This window comes from Lissotriton vulgaris, chromosome 8 (genome assembly GCF_964263255.1).
Source record: "Lissotriton vulgaris chromosome 8, aLisVul1.2, whole genome shotgun sequence".
Taxonomy (NCBI): Eukaryota; Metazoa; Chordata; class Amphibia; order Caudata; family Salamandridae; genus Lissotriton; species Lissotriton vulgaris.
In genome coordinates, this window is record NC_141696.1 from 1,553,843,833 (window position 1) to 1,553,859,713 (window position 15,881).

Genomic DNA, 15,881 nt, shown 5'->3' on the forward strand with positions numbered 1-15,881 from the left:
AAGAAATGCATGTATGTCCCGGAGAACATTCCTGTGCCCAAGTGTGCACTATAGACCGAGTGCCATGAAAGTAAAAATTGCTGTTTAATAAGGGAGACATTTATTAAAATGTAATCCTTTAAGCAATATTCCCAACAAAGCAGAATGACAACATCTATGCTAAAGTGTAATCTGTACACAAAGTAGAGAAACATGTTTGAAACTGGATTGTTATTTATAGATATGACAAGATTACCAACAGCAAGTGAAATCAAACATTTTAAAAAAGATAAAAAATGCATTCTGAATTCTTTTTTTTCTAATAAATAGTAGGACACCATATGGATGGCCAGATGAACCAATGTCATGTGGATGCTGCGTGATAGGATTTATTTGAATATACATTAGTACATTGCAGGTATTGAAATCATGGTTCTTTTTCAATAGAAACTGACAGACCTCATTATCATGACTGTTAAAAAAAATTCAAGACTTGAAAGGTTTCTGTAAAATGGTTTCATCTGACCACTCTACACATCACAATGACTATAAAAAAAGAAAAAAATACCCTAAATAAATACTTTTCCATTTACAAGCACGCAAATTTGCCAGATATGAGCAATGACAAAAGATCATACTTTAATAGAGGAAAATCACATAGTGGTTCATCCAGTAATATGAATGGGGTTCTAGAGGCATTTCATGGGTCTCTATGAAACATGGATTTCAACAGCAAGTGAATAGCCTTAAACCAGTCTGCAGCGCTTTACTGTTGCGTTTTGTTGATTCAATATTCAAATGATAAAAATTCACCTTTATACAGACTTCACTTGCAGTTTTTAATAAGCAATCACATTTGAAAAACAATTAAACGATTCAACCCAACTGCCATAAAATAATCATGTAATATAAATATAAAAGATATAATATAAAAAATACAAACTGAATAACATTTATGACATGGCCCTACATCCCAATCTAAGGGATCTGCTCATATATATGAACCAAATGGCCTTTGGCGTTGTTGTTTATAACATCATCAGTACCCCATGATGAAAATGTACACTGAAATATACCTGGACCTTAATGTTTACATAATACATTAAGGCCTCAATCATCCCCATGTACATGAATAGAATGGAAAAATGTGCCCCATGGTCAACAAAGTTTAAGGTTCCCAACATACCGAGTAATCAGATTAAAGAGCCATCTCTTCTTACAGCATGCCCAAGGCAACTTTCACAGTGGGAGGGTAGTTTCAACATATTAGTGTTTTTTTCCAAAGCTAGAAAGCACAATAATTGAATATTACCTGACATTCGCAATGTCTAGACATGGTTTTTTCATAAACCTTGCATCTCTGTAAGCTGAAAGGTGAAAGAAGCCCTCCCATGTTTACGGTAGCCCAAAAATTTTCTTGGATGTGTTGCTGAAACGACTTGTAGTTTCATAATAGCCTCCCTCCTTGGGGAGAGGATGTGGCCTAACGCTAGAGCAGTCGCCTCAAATCTGGAGAACCGGGTTTGAGTCTCAGCAATGACGCTCAACATCCTGTGATTCTGGCCAAATCACTTAACCTCTTGGGTGCCCATGACGAGCTCAGCTTGTCATGCAGCATGGTGGCGCTGTGCTGATGATGAGCTGAGCTCGTCATGACCGTTATGGAATGCCCACGTGGGGATAATTCCCCTGCTTTGCTGGGCTTTCCATTGGAACGGGCGTGGTCATGACGAGCTCAGCTCGTCATCAGCACATCGCCACCGTGCTGCATGACAAGCTTAGCTTGTCATGAGCACCGCAGCGATGCGCACGGCCCCCCTCCCCCCGCGGGGGAAGGGTTAATCCCCTCGTGCCTAACAAAAATGAATGTGTCCTCATGTAACTCAACTGGTGCTCTTGTAAAGCGCTCTGAAAACTTCAGGGCAAGTTCACGCTATTTAAAACTCTGGGGAAAAAAACATTGTCTTTGATGCTTATGAATGAGTTTACCTGTGTGTATATTTACCCAAGCACACATGGTTGCAAAAAAGCATGGAAGACCTTTTCACATCCCTCCATATGTTACTTCCTCTTTCTGTGTTCACTAATTAACCACTATGTATAATAACTCATAAAAGCCGTTCCCTTGGTTACATCTGCAGGAGGTGTCTTATGGTTTATAAACGACTGAAACAGCCTAGATATTTTAGGTTGTTTCTCCTATGTATTATTGCTGGTGGCATTTTAGGTATGATGAGCTAGCAAAGCCCATTCCACCTTCACTGCATTTGTATGATTTGTCTTCTGTATGCCTTCACAGATGGATGGTTAGGACTGATTCTTGAGCAAATCTCTTTCCACATACACTGCATGTGTGTGTATTTCTCAATTGTGTGTTAGCTGCTGACCCTTTAGTTGAATCGATTTACCAAATGTCTTTCAACATTCATTGCATTTGCATGTTTTTTTCTTCTGAATGCCATTGCAGAAGGAGGGTTAGACCTGATGCTCTGATTAAAGTTTCCCCCCTGTGTGTTAGATGGTGACTCTTTTGATGTGTGGATTTACTAAAGCTTTTTCCACATTCACTGCAATTGTATGGTTTTTCTGCTACATGCATTTGCAGATGGATGCTTAGGATTGATGCTTAAGTGAAGAAATTTCCACATTCATCCATGTGTATGATTTTTCCTGTATGCATGCGCTGGTGGATCTTTAAAGTTGATAAATGAGCAAAGCTCATTTCACATTCACTGCATGCGTATGGTTTTTCCCCTGTGTGTGTTCGCTGGTGGCTCTTTAGAAGTGTAGAGCTACTAAAGCTCTTTCCACATTCACTCTATGTGTATGGTTTTTCTCCTGTATGCTTTCGCACATGGGTGTTTAGGTGCCCAGCTTGAGTAAAGCTCTTTCCACATTCACTGCAAGTATATGGTTTTTCTCCTGTATGCTTTCGCACATGGATTTTTAGGTGCCCAGCTTGAGTAAAGCTCTTTCCACATTCACTGCAAGTATATGGTTTTTCTCCTGTATGCCGTCGCAGATGGATGGTTAGGTCTCTTGCTTCAGAAAAGCTCTTTCCACATTCACTACACGTGTATGGTTTTTCTCCTGTATGCCTGCGCAGATGGATGGTTAGTGCTGATACGCAAATAAAGCCCTTTCCACATTCACTGCATGTGTATGCTTTTTCTCCTGTATGCCACTTCAGATGGATTGCTAGGTGTGACGCTTGAGTAAAGCTCTTTCCACATTCATCGCATGTGTGTGGTTTTTCCCCTGTGTGTGTCAGATAGTGGCTCTTTAGATACGTAGATGTACTAAAGCTCTTTCCACATTCACTGCATGTGTGTGGTTTTTCTCCTGTATGCCTGCCCAGTGGTTTTTCTCCTGTATGCCTGCGCAGATGGATAGTTAATGCTGATGCACGAATAAAGCTCTTTCCACATTCACTGCACGTGTATGGTTTTTCCCCCATGTGTGTCAGATGGTGTCTCTTTAGAGTCGCAGATCTACTAAAGCTCTGTCCACATTCACTGCATGTGTATGGTTTTTCTCCTGTATGCCTGCGCAGATGGATGGTTAGTTCTGATGAACGAATAAAGATCTTTCCACATTCACTGCACATGTATGGTTTTTCCCCCGTGTGTGTCAGATGGTGTCTCTTTAGTTGCGTAGCTTCCCTAAAGCTCTTTCCACATTCACTACAAGTGTAAGGTGTTTCCCCTGTATGCATACGCTGATGTTGCTTTACAGTTGATAAACGAGTAAAGCTCTTTCCACATTCGGTGCAAGTGTAAGGTTTTTCCCCTGTGTGCATACGCTGGTGTTTCTTTAAATTTGATAATAAAGCAAAGCTCTTTCCACATTCACTGCAAGTGCATGGTTTTTCTCCTGTATGTGTTAGGTGGTGGCTCTTTAGATGTGAGGATGCACTAAAGCTCTTTCCACATTCTTGGCATGTGTATGGCTTTTCCCCTCTGTGTGTGTTTTCCCCTGTGTGTGTCAGATGGTGTCTCTTTAGATATGTAGATCTACTAAAGCTCTTTCCACATTCCCCGCATGTGTATAGTTTTTCCCCCGTGTGTGTCAGATGGTGTCTCTTTAGAGTCGCAGATCTACTAAAGCTCTTTCCACATTCGCCGCATGTGTATGTTTTTTTCCCTGTGTGTGTCAGATGGTGTCTCTTTAGTTGCTTAGCTTCCCTAAAGCTCTTTCCACATTCACTACAAGTGTAAGGTGTTTCCCCTGTTTGCATACGCTGGTGACTCTTTACAGTTGATAAATGAGTAAAGCTCTTTCCACATTCGCTGCAAGCATAAGGTTTTTCTCCTATATGTGTTAGGTGGTGGCTCCTTAAATTGGCAGATGTACTAAAACTCTTTCCACATTCTTGGCATGTGTGTGGCTTTTCTCCTGTATGCTGTCGCAGATGAATGGTTAGATCCAATGCTTTAGTAAAGCTCTTTTCACCTTCACTGCATGTGTATGGTTTTACCCCTATTTGCTTTCCCTGATGGACATTTAGTTTTAATAAATCAGTAAAGTGTTTGCTACATTCCCTGCAAGGATATGATTTTTCCCCAGTGTGTGATTGCTGATGGATCTTTAGTTTTCCTGAGAAAGTAAAGCTCTTTCCACATTCACTGCAGGTGTAAGGTTTTTCTGTGTGCATTTGTTGATGGATCTATAGGTTTTCTGAGAGAGTAAAGCTCTTTCCATTTTCACTGCCTGTGTCTGTGTGTTCTACTGTATGTGTTTGATATTTGCCCCACAGAGCCGATGACTCATTATAAGCCATTTCACATTCATTAAACATAAATAAGCTTTCTGTTTGGCTGTTAGTGGTGGCAGTGTAGGGATTAGAAGTTATTAACACTCTTCACACAAACACAGAACCTTTATGTTATTTCTTTTGGTTTTGTTTGTTAATGAACTCTTGGTTGTGCCACATTCAAAATATCCTCATGCATTTTCCCCGGTGCATGGTTGGTGATGCTACTTCAGTTATGAGGAGAAGCAAAAGCTCGTCTTACGTTGTGTGTATGTTTTTTTCTTTGGGGTTTAGAGTCTAAGCGTTGGTTATATTTTGGGATAAATCATGTTAATGTGTTTGCTGACTGATCATTGTGGTTCCTGAATCACTAACTATATTTTAATCTTCACTAGGTTTTTGCAGTAGATATGTTCTTGCAGGACTGATAACATATGTATGATATTTCTAACAGGAGCTGTGTTTTCAACCTGCGTTAAGAACTTTCTAGAATGTGTGCAAAGAATTAACCGCACAGCATATCTAAATAGTCTGTTTCTTGGACAATATTTATGAAATGCACACAAAGAACAAAACTTAATACCAAGTCGTTATGCTCTAGAATAATGTTCTGCATTGCAAGTAGCCAAACACTTCTTTCCTTTAACTTTCAGATGTCTGCTTCACGATTCACGTTTTGTATACCTATGTTTTGTATACCTCTTTCTAGGGATTGTAAGGTCCAGCCAAAACAGCGTTTATGATGGACTAACACCATAGTATTGATATTGTCATATTAGAGAGGGGAGCACTTTTTAGAACTACCTGATCATTATCGAAGATAAAGGGTGGTATCAAGTATGTTTATATTTTGGATGTGTTCTGGCAGTGTCATTTTTGTGATTTTACTTTATTTGGATGTTTTGTGACCCGCAGCATAGATGCCCTCAGCCTCTTGAAGCCGCCAGATTGCACTTGATGTTACTGTAGGATACGCCTGTTCATGTACGAGATTCTCTGTCTCCTACTGAGTTGTTCTATTTCGAATTACTGTTTGGCATCATTTCTGGTTCTTCTCAAGTATCAGATAGCTTTCCAGTATTGTCATGTTTTCTTCAATACTCTTCATCTTATTATACGTTCAGGAATCTCCTCTCTGTGGATACAAAAATACCTGTAATGTCGTAAACTATAAGCAGCAAAGTGTCTGAAGAAATGTTTAAAAAAAAAAATCTAACACTTGAATACATTTTAGCCACCGGTAATTACTTTAGGTTGCAATGCAGTACATCTTTTTAGCTTACTGTGCCACTATCCACAATAATCATTCTTATGGAAATCGGCATTCATTGATCATGCTGCAAGAAAATAAGAACAGCCCAATTTGGGGAGAGGATGTAGCCTTACGGCTAGAGAGGTCAACCTCGAAGCTGGGGAACCATGCTCGAGTCTCGGCAACAATGCTCAATATCCTGCGATTCTGGGCAAATCACCTAATCTCCCCGTGCCTAACAAAAATGAATATGTCCATCTGTAACCAAACTGGTGCTCATGTAAAGCGCTCGCATACCTGATACCTTCGGGTCTAGTTTGCGCTATATCACACTCTAAAAAACATTTAAAAAAATATGTACCAGAGTCCACATTCATTTGAATAGTAACATATGCAACACCACATAATGGTGCTGACCTCGCCCTTGGTCAGTGAGTTGTGGATTAAGTCCTATGCCACAGCAAGACAATTAATTAATACATTTCACTTTATCATGTTTGTAGCTTAGGAAATAATAATGTTACAATGAAAATAAAAACACAACAGAATCATTTTCAGGACAAAAAACTAATCCTAGAGGGAAAATGAGAATAGGGAAGCATGTCAAAGTGTATGAGGTCTGTACGTTCACTGACCAAAAGAGTGGCCAAGCAATGTCTATATGATCCCAAAGCGCGATTAGAGGGCCTGCCACATTTCAGTGTATTACTGCTTCCTGCTGCATGCATAGAGATTGGTTATGTGTTCCATAATGGTGGGTTTATTAGGTTCAACACAAACAGTTTAGAGGGGGGCAGTTCCTAGTGTTTGCAAACCTTACCATAAGTAATTTAGCCCAGTGGCAGTGGGCTGGCTCGCCAACGCTCAGAGAGCAATTTCAGGCATTACCTGCTTTGTGCCCCGCTGATCGCGAGCGGGTCGCGCTTTCACGCATTGCTAGATTTTAATATTGTTTTAACATTACCCTTTTGTTATGCAGGCAAATAACTCCTAAAACCTTACTTTTTCAAGGTGAGCTGCTGGCTGGGAGCTGTCTGGAACCGCCGGTTCCCAGCGGCCGCGGGCGCCATCTTGGATTGGGCTTGTTCCTTTGGAGTGTAGCCCTGACACTCCACCCTCGTTCCGCCCCTATTTAGGAGCGCGTCTTGATTCCTGCTCCATGTTTGCGAGTGGCCCAGTGGCAGTGGGCTGGCTCGCCAACACTCAGAGAGCAATTTCAGGCATTACCTGCTTTGTGCCCCGCTGATCGCGAGCGGGTCGTGCTTTCACGCATTGCTAGATTTTAATATTGTTTTAACATTACCCTTTTGTTATGCAGGCAAATAACTCCTAAAACCTTACTTTTTCAAGGTGAGCTGCTGGCTGGGGGCTGTCTGGAACCGCCGGTTCCCAGCGGTCGCGGGCGCCATCTTGGATTGGGCTTGTTCCTTTGGAGTGTAGCCCTGACACTCCACCCTCGTTCCGCCCCTATTTAGGAGCGCGTCTTGATTCCTGCTCCGTGTTTGCGAGTGGCCCAGTGGCAGTGGGCTGGCTCGCCAACGCTCAGAGAGCAATTTCAGGCATTACCTGCTTTGTGCCCCGCTGACCGCGAGCGGGTCGCGCTTTCACGCATTGCTAGATTTTAATATTGTTTTAACATTACCCTTTTGTTATGCAGGCAAATAACTCCTAAAACCTTACTTTTTCAAGGTGAGCTGCTGGCTGGGGGCTGTCTGGAACCGCCGGTTCCCAGCGGTAGCGGGCGCCATCTTGGATTGGGCTTGTTCCTTTGGAGTGTAGCCCTGACACTCCACCCTCGTTCCGCCCCTATTTAAACGGCCCTCATGTGTCAGCGCAGCGGACAAGCGCAGCAGGCGCGACGTAGGCGCGCCGGAGTTGCGCCTGAGTTAAGCCCGTCTGCGCCCGTCCGCAGCAGGCCGGGGCTAGGGGCTTGTCACTCTATCTCTCCCCCCACTTACACTCGTTCTTTCCTTGTATCTGCTCACGACCCCGCCCTCCCCCCTCCCCAATCCGCCCCCAAACTGGTTCTACACAACCTGTTCACGACCAGAACTTCTTTCCCCGAGATTTCTACATTTTTGCCCTCCAACTGTTCACCTGCTCCGGGCCTCAAGGGCCGGACCTCGTCACCATCATCGTCCCTTACCCCCCCATTGTCAGTGATGTACCTCAACACCCGGTCTCTGGTCTGCCACCAATCAGAAATATTCCATCTTCTGAATTCGGAACAGCCTGACATCTTGTTCCTGACCGAGACCTGGCTCACAGACGACTCGTCTCCAGATATCCTGGCAGCCATTCCCTCAGGCTACTACATTCTGCAAACCAACCGCCCCACTGGTAAAGCGGGCGGCGGTGTTGCAGCCATCATTAGGCACCCCATCAGGTTTTCCCCAGTGCTCTCTCCTAGCATCACCTCGACAGACTGTCTCGTATTAAGACTGGAGCAGCCCGGGTCCTCGCTCATTTGTGTGCTGATATACCGTCCCCCTCAACCCATGCCTAACTTTTCTGCTCAGTTTGGCGACCTGATCACCCAGCTTACCATTAGCAATTCCAACGTCTTGGTCCTGGGCGATTTTAATTATTGGCCATCAGACATCCATGAAACTTCTGACTCACGCGCCTTCTCTGATCTAATGTTGAGTCTCAACTGCACCCAACACATACATGCACCAACGCATATTAAAGGCCATATTCTGGATCAAGTGTGGACCACCTCCCTTGTTATTTCTGTCCCCCTCATTCTCCCCTGTCTCTGGTCAGATCACCATCTCATTACTTTTACCTTAGGTATGTCTTCCCCTATCATTGCTGCCCGCCAGTCCAATTTCCTGGCACGCAACTGGAACAAAGCCGATCTTAAGGAATTCACTGCCCTTCTGAGCTCATCGTCCCCACTCCCCATTGGAACTACCATCTCCACTGACCTTCAGTCCGAAACCCTTACTCACTGGCTCACCTCTGCGGCCGATTCTGTGGCACCTCTAAAATCGGTCAAGACGAGACGCAGACATGATGCCCAAAGGTGGTTTACCGCTGAGCTCAGCGCACAAAAACTCAGTCTCCGCCAGGCAGAGAGACGCTGGCGCCGGGGTTACTCCCCCAAATCAAAAGAGATTTTCTCGTCTCGGTTGAAGGAGTACAAGAAAGCAATTACAGTTACCAAATCATGTTATTTTTCAAGTAAAATTCTGAATTCCTCCAATAAGTCTAAAGACATTTTTTCCATTGTGGATGAATTATCTAACCCGGAAAGAGTCACTCTTGCCCCCCTTCCCTCCCAGTCCCTGTGCGACTCCCTTAACCAATTTTTCGTGGACAAAATCATCAAAATCAAAACCAGCATCTCCACTTCAGCTCCACCTGTCCCCACATCTTTCTGTGCTCCCAGCCATCCTCACACTCACACTCTCACTCATATCCCCCCTATCTCAAAGGATAACTTTTTGTCACTCCTTCACAGAGTTTCCTCTGGCTCTCCCAGCGATTGTTGCCCCCCCCTCGGTTCTTCGAGAAGCTTTTACCTCCTGTCCAGACCCCCCCCCTTGCTCTTTTGAACAATTCCTTGATTACAGGGGAGGTTCCTGGATCCTTCAAACAGGCCGAGGTGGTTGCCATTCTAAAAAAACCCTCGGCAGACCCCTCCATCATGAGCAACTACCGCCCAATCTCCCTTCTCCCTTTTCTTAGCAAAGTTTTAGAGTCGCACGTCACTCATACTCTCAGTTCCTTTGTGGAAGACTCTAGTGTGTTGGACCCCCAGCAGGCTGGATTCAGACCCGCGCACTCCACAGAAGCAGTCATTCTTTCTGTCATGGAGGAACTGCGCAGTGGAGCAGACGCTAACATCTGCCAGGCTCTGGTCCTCCTGGATCTGTCGGCCGCCTTTGACACGGTCGACCATGACATTTTGGTCGACCGTGTCGAAGAGGCCGGCATCCGGGGCACCGCCCTGGCCTGGGTCCGCTCCTTCCTGACCCAACGCCATCAAGCTGTCAGGCTATCCCAGTTTTCTGCCTCCCAGGTTGAGGTTCCGTGACAATTGTAAGTGGTGTTTTCGACTCGCACGAATATGGTCGAGTCTGGTATCTACGAACCGCAAATGACGAGTTTAGTAAGTGTGCGCAGTTTCGCTGTGCTAACTTAAACCGTTCGTTTGTTACGTGGGTTTTTCATCTGTACCCACGGGTTCCATCTTAGATACGGCATCCATTTTGTCTCTTGCCCTCAAGTAGCCAGCGAACGGACGTTGCCCGTTTCGCGACCCTGGGATTCCCAAGACATCCACGGAAGACACATGTTCTTTGAAGGTGTCTTTATGACGAGGGGGATGATACTGTAAGGCAGATGGCCCTGCTCGAGGCTCATCTTGCCGTGCCGGTCTATTGTCTCAGCCGCGCATCTCATTAGGCACGTCCCTTTGATGCCTGTAGCTCGTGTTTCTTGATACCTCCCTTTTACACCCTTTCCAATCTCCCCACTGTCTCCATTTTCCTCTGCATCTGTTCTTGTTCCTTCTTCGATCTGTTTTACTGCTGATTGGAATGTATTAATGGTGGGAAGATGAGTTTTTACAGTTGGGAACCGCCAAATGTTTCCGCACTTATGTTCCGGACCTTGGATGTATCAAAGTGACCAAAGCGACCCCTCTTGGGGATAATTATGGGAACCAAGTCGTAAACCTTTGTGTACCATGTAACCCTATGGGAAAATCGTGTATAAAAGGAGCGATCCACAGAACCAATTTGAAGCAGTCTCCCCGAACTACACTCGTTGTACTTCCTGTGACTTCTGTGTTTCCCTGCAGTAAATAAACCTCGAATCTTTGACGCCGAAGGAAGTGTCTCTGTCATTCGTACGCCGGAGCAGGTTACCCACGAAGGTTTCAGGTGTTGTCCCCTGGCACCGCTGGGTCTTAAATAACCCAGTCCTTCAGTTGGCGCCCAATGTGGGGCTGCATCAGTGGTACCGGTCCAAGCCCGACGATCGTGAGGAACTTCGTGTGAAATCTCCGAGGGAAGGTGCACTCCGCTTCATCGATCCTGTTGTCGAAACAAGTGGCCCGACGACTTTTCCCGCGAAGATTCCCGCCTCCTGACGGCTGCGACGGACTGCTGCCCTGACTGTAGACCTGTTTTGGCGCCTGGCGTAGACCTTGGTATAGCGAGACGATTGACGGGCCTTCCTGGTGACGCCATTGATCTTTGAGTTAAGTATTTGTGGGTCGCTCCCATAGTCCTTGGTTGTGGTTGCTTAGTTGTTGCATGGTTCCATTGCATTTGTGGTTCTTAGTACTTGGTTCTTTGTTGTGTTGTTTGACGTCTGCAGTCGCCAAAAACCGAGGGTTTTTGCTCTTTGCAGGGACTTGGTAAATCCCGTAACCCTTGAAGTTTGTGAAACTCGGCTAGTGTGCATGATGCCTGGTCGTAGTACTTTGTTCAGTTGTTTCAGACGTTGTGGTACGGATTCCCGGCTGGAGGACTCGTGTCCGATACCTCCGGTTGGAACTCCCACTTATGAGCTCTATAGTAAGCACGGGCTAGGCCCGATTACCTTTAATGAATATTGGATTCGCTATACTAAAAAAGACGGTGTCCTTAGTTGGCCACCTCATGGTAGTTTCGAGACCCCAAATTGTTTAAGAAAAAGTCAAGGCCGGCCATGTTTGATGCCTTTCGGTTGTGGCGTAAAGAAGCCCGACAGAAAGAGATCAGACAGACTAAACGTAATCAGAGAGATGGTGTTGCTACCATTGTGAAGAAAGCAGAACAGTTTCAGCGTGATAAGGAGGATAAGGAAAAGGAAGTTTTTGACAGGCTTCAGCGTATGACTATAGATAAATGTTATCCCGCTCTGCCAACGGAGTCGGATAAGAAGGAGGAATTAGTTGAGGATCCTTTAATGTCTTATCTTATGAAGTCACCACCTCCGTACGCACAGGGTACCGCAGTTCCTGTGGTTCCCCCTGTACCTGTTCCTGTACCTGCTCCTCAACCTGTTCTTCCGCCTGTTCCTGCTCCCTTGCCTATTGTTGTTCCTACTGCTCCTCTGCCTGTACTTCCACATACTCCTGCTCCCGCTACTGCTCCGATTCTACTTACTCCTACTGTTTCTTCTGTTCCTACTCCTTCTCTCGTTCCTACTCTATCGTGTACTTCTCCAACTACTCGACGTCGTACCCCTTCAATGGCTGCTAACTTTTTCAATTCTCTTGGACCTATTCTTGAGTCCGCTGATTCGGACGGTCCGCAAAGACGTAGTCAGCTTCCTGGTAATAGGGAACGTGCCGCGTTGTACAATATGGCGATGTCTTGGATGTTGCATCCTCATAGAAATCCTCCACGTTCGGTGTTGGATACGTTCAGTCAATTCAATATACCGACACAGAGGTATGTATTTGAAGAAATGTGCAAAGTTTTGCGCGATCAAATATCGGCAGATGCATCGGAAGATGTACTAACTGCTTTGACTAACTTGCAGCTTCAGTTTTCGAGCGGTATGGTGGTGGGTACCAACGTTCGACGTGCTATTGAGAAATTATTAGCTCTTCGTCCCTCTCCGATACCTCAAGCATTGTTCGTTGAGGATGTTGAGAGACAGTTAGATCCGTCTAGTCAGTTTCCTATGCGTGAAGTTCCACCCGTATGGATGCCAGGCGATGCTAATGCTGTCCCTATTGTCCTGCCGCATTTCCAGAGAGTATGGATACATCTCCCATGGAAACGATCAGAAGTTTTACAGGTGAAGCAATCTTTGCCTGACCATCGCAAAAATCCTACAGGGTATTATAAGGAATTGTCGCAGCTTGTAGACGCTACGATAATGAATCTTGCCGATATCGACATGCTGTTCGGCAATGTCGTACCGCAACCGGTATGGGCTAAGATTCGGCACGAAGATCATGCAAACGAATTAGGTGGCGATTGGGCTGCCCTTACTGCAGCCGATACGCGACAAGTTGGCGGGGCTAAGCCTGAACAGCTCATTACTGCTCTCCCTCAGAGAATAATTACGCTAATGAAAACATTTATGCCAGCTATGAGGGTGAACTGGGACAAATTGTCAGCCTGTAAACAGAAGAAAGACGAGAGTGTCTCTGATTTCTTTACGAGATTTGAGGAGGCATTCATCGATCATAGTGGTCAGGATATGGGCACTGAGGGTGGTCAGCGGTTGTTCGTGGACAAATTTGTCTCTAACTTATTGCCCGATTTGAGCAATAAATTAAAAAATTCTGAGAGTGCGTGGGCCGTTTCTACCTCGGCTCAAATATTGGCTACAGCACAGTATTATGAGAACAGAGAGAAAGAGGAGAACGACCGCGCGGATAAAAAGACGAAAGAACTTAAAACTAAAGTGTTGTTGCAGCAGGCCTATCCTCCGCGTTCCAATCAGAATGCTTCGCAGCAAAATAGACCGCAGTCGCAATCAAATAGGTCACAACCTCGAAATGACTCCTCTTCCCAAAGATCTTCGTTAGGGTACAATCAGTGTGCCTATTGTAGACAGGAGGGTCATTTAAAATTCAACTGTCCCGTTCTAAACGATCGTAACAGCGGTAACTCATCTAGAGGAGGTCGTGGTGGGTTGCAGCAGACATCCCGCGGTAGGGGCCGTGGTGCTCAAAATGACCGTTCAGACAACTCATCAAATTCCGATAATTGTTTTGACCAACGTGGATCATCGCAAGGACGATCTGCGCAGTACAATGTAGACGATTATTATGTCGATCAGGGAACTGACGACAGCAATTACTAGGACAGCCATAGACAAGGAGAGGGAGTGGTATCAGTTCCGGTTGATCAGAGAGGGCCTTACGTCGCAGTTGCTACATCGGGCGACGTTGAGCCTTTTCTGTTGGACACTGGTGCAGCGAAAAGTTCCATAATGCATTCGAAACTCCCTGGCGCACCTTTGTCTGGCTTAACAAATGTTTCCGTTGGGTTCTCTGGCGCCCCTGTTAGCAATCCTGTTTCACGCCCTTTGCCCCTTACCATTGGGCCTCGTGAGCTTCAAGCTCCGTTGATTTTAACTACTGGTTGTGGTGAAAATCTTTTGGGCCTGGATATGCTAAAACGTTTGTATGCAACTTTGTACTGTTCTCCTGCGGGTGTAAAGCTTACGTTAGGAGAGAGGGTTGTCTCTCCTATGTACTTGTCTCTCGATAAGCTTCCACCGGAATTGAGTTCTCTTCCTGCATCTTTGTGGGCAACAGGTCCCAATGATGTGGGCCTGCTTGACATCTCCCCTTATGTTGTTCAGCTGAAATCTAATGTACGGTTGCCACGTATTCCCCAGTATGCATATCTCTTGATGGTGAACGAGCACTGTTAGCGATCATTTATGATCTGATCGAGAAAGATGTTATTGAAGAAACGCGGGGAAACGTGTGCAACAGCCCGGTATTGCCCATTCTAAAACGTACGGATCCTTCAAAACCGCCTGTTTATCGTTTTGTTATTGATTTACGGGAGGTGAATAAAATTGTGATTCCTCAGTTTCCTGTTGTGCCTGACATCACGGCGCTACTGACTCTGATTCCAGCTTCTGCATCATGGTTTTCGGTGATCGATTTGAAGAATGCTTTCTTTAGCATTCCGATTGCCGAAGAAAGCAGAGACCTTTTCGGTTTCTCTCTTGGTGGTCGCAGTTTCCGGTTTAAACGCGCTCCTCAGGGCTACTGTGAGAGTCCATCGATTTACAGTCAAGCCTTGAAGGGTCAACTGGATGCGTTTTCGTTGCCGGCTGGTGCGGCCTTAATCCAATATGTCGATGACTTATTGGTGGCTGCGGATACTCAGAACATTTGCAAAATTGCTACGGTGTCGTTGCTGCAACATCTCTGTGACTTACATCACAAGGTGTCACCTTCTAAACTCCAATATTGTTGTCAAGAAGTAACCTATCTAGGTCACTTATTGTCAAAGGAGGGAAGACGGTTGACCCCAGAGAGAATTGCAGCAATTGCGCGAATGACTGTGCCAACAACCCAAAGAGATGTGCGTGCCTTTCTAGGTATCACGTCGTATTGCAGGCAATGGATTCCGAATTTTTCATTGCTAGCGAAACCGTTGGTGGCTCTTACGTGCAAGGATGTTTCAACTCCTTTACCATGGACGGAAGAATGTCAGAAAAGTTTTTCTGAATTACGTGACTCATTGTGTTCGGCTCCTGTGTTAGGTACCCCTGACTACAGTAAGCCGTTTACATTATATGTTCACGAGAGGGAAGGTTGTGCTTTGAGTGTCTTAACGCAACCTTTTGGTGGTAAGCAACGTCCATGTGCATATTTTTCCTTGACCTTGGACCCGGTAGCTAGAGCATTGCCGAGTTGCTTGAGAGCAACAGCGGCAGCTGCGGTGTCCATCCGACAATCAGCAGGACTGGTCATGGATAATATGCTTACGGTGATGGTTCCGCATGCAGTCGACACTCTTTTGAATCGTACGAAAACTCAGCACTTGACGAGTGCGAGGTTGTCTGGGTACGAGTTGACGCTGCTGGCAAGTCATATTCAGATAAAACGTTGTAATGTCCTGAACCCGGCGACTTTGTTACCCATTAGCACAGAGTCAGATAAAATAGCAGCCCATGACTGCTATCTGAGGACTGAAGAGGAAACAAAAGGTCGAGTGGACCTTAAAATCACTCCTTTGGAAAATCCAGAAGGAACTTTGTATGTGGATGGTTCATGTTTTAAATTGCCGAATGGTGATGTGACTACTGCGTATGCTGTTGTAACTTTGAATACTGTAGTGGAAACTGCGAGATTGAATCAGAACTCTGCTCAGGCTGCAGAGCTGATCGCTCTAACTAGAGCGTGTGTGTTAGCGAAAGGGAAACGTGTGAATGTGTTTACCGACAGCCAATATGCGTTTGGTGTCGCTCATAACT

At 45.3% G+C, this 15,881-nt stretch overlaps 1 pseudogene across 1 annotated transcript in view; it reads right to left on the bottom strand.

Annotated features, from left to right (window-relative positions):
• Positions 1-799: 799 nt before the first annotated feature.
• Positions 800-15,881, bottom strand: part of LOC147700374 (uncharacterized) — an 82,044-nt pseudogene continuing 66,962 nt past the window's right edge. Inside the window, exon 5 of the transcript XR_015299410.1 lies at positions 800-5,867. The product of XR_015299410.1 is annotated as an uncharacterized LOC147700374 (transcript). The remainder of the gene's footprint in view (positions 5,868-15,881) is intronic.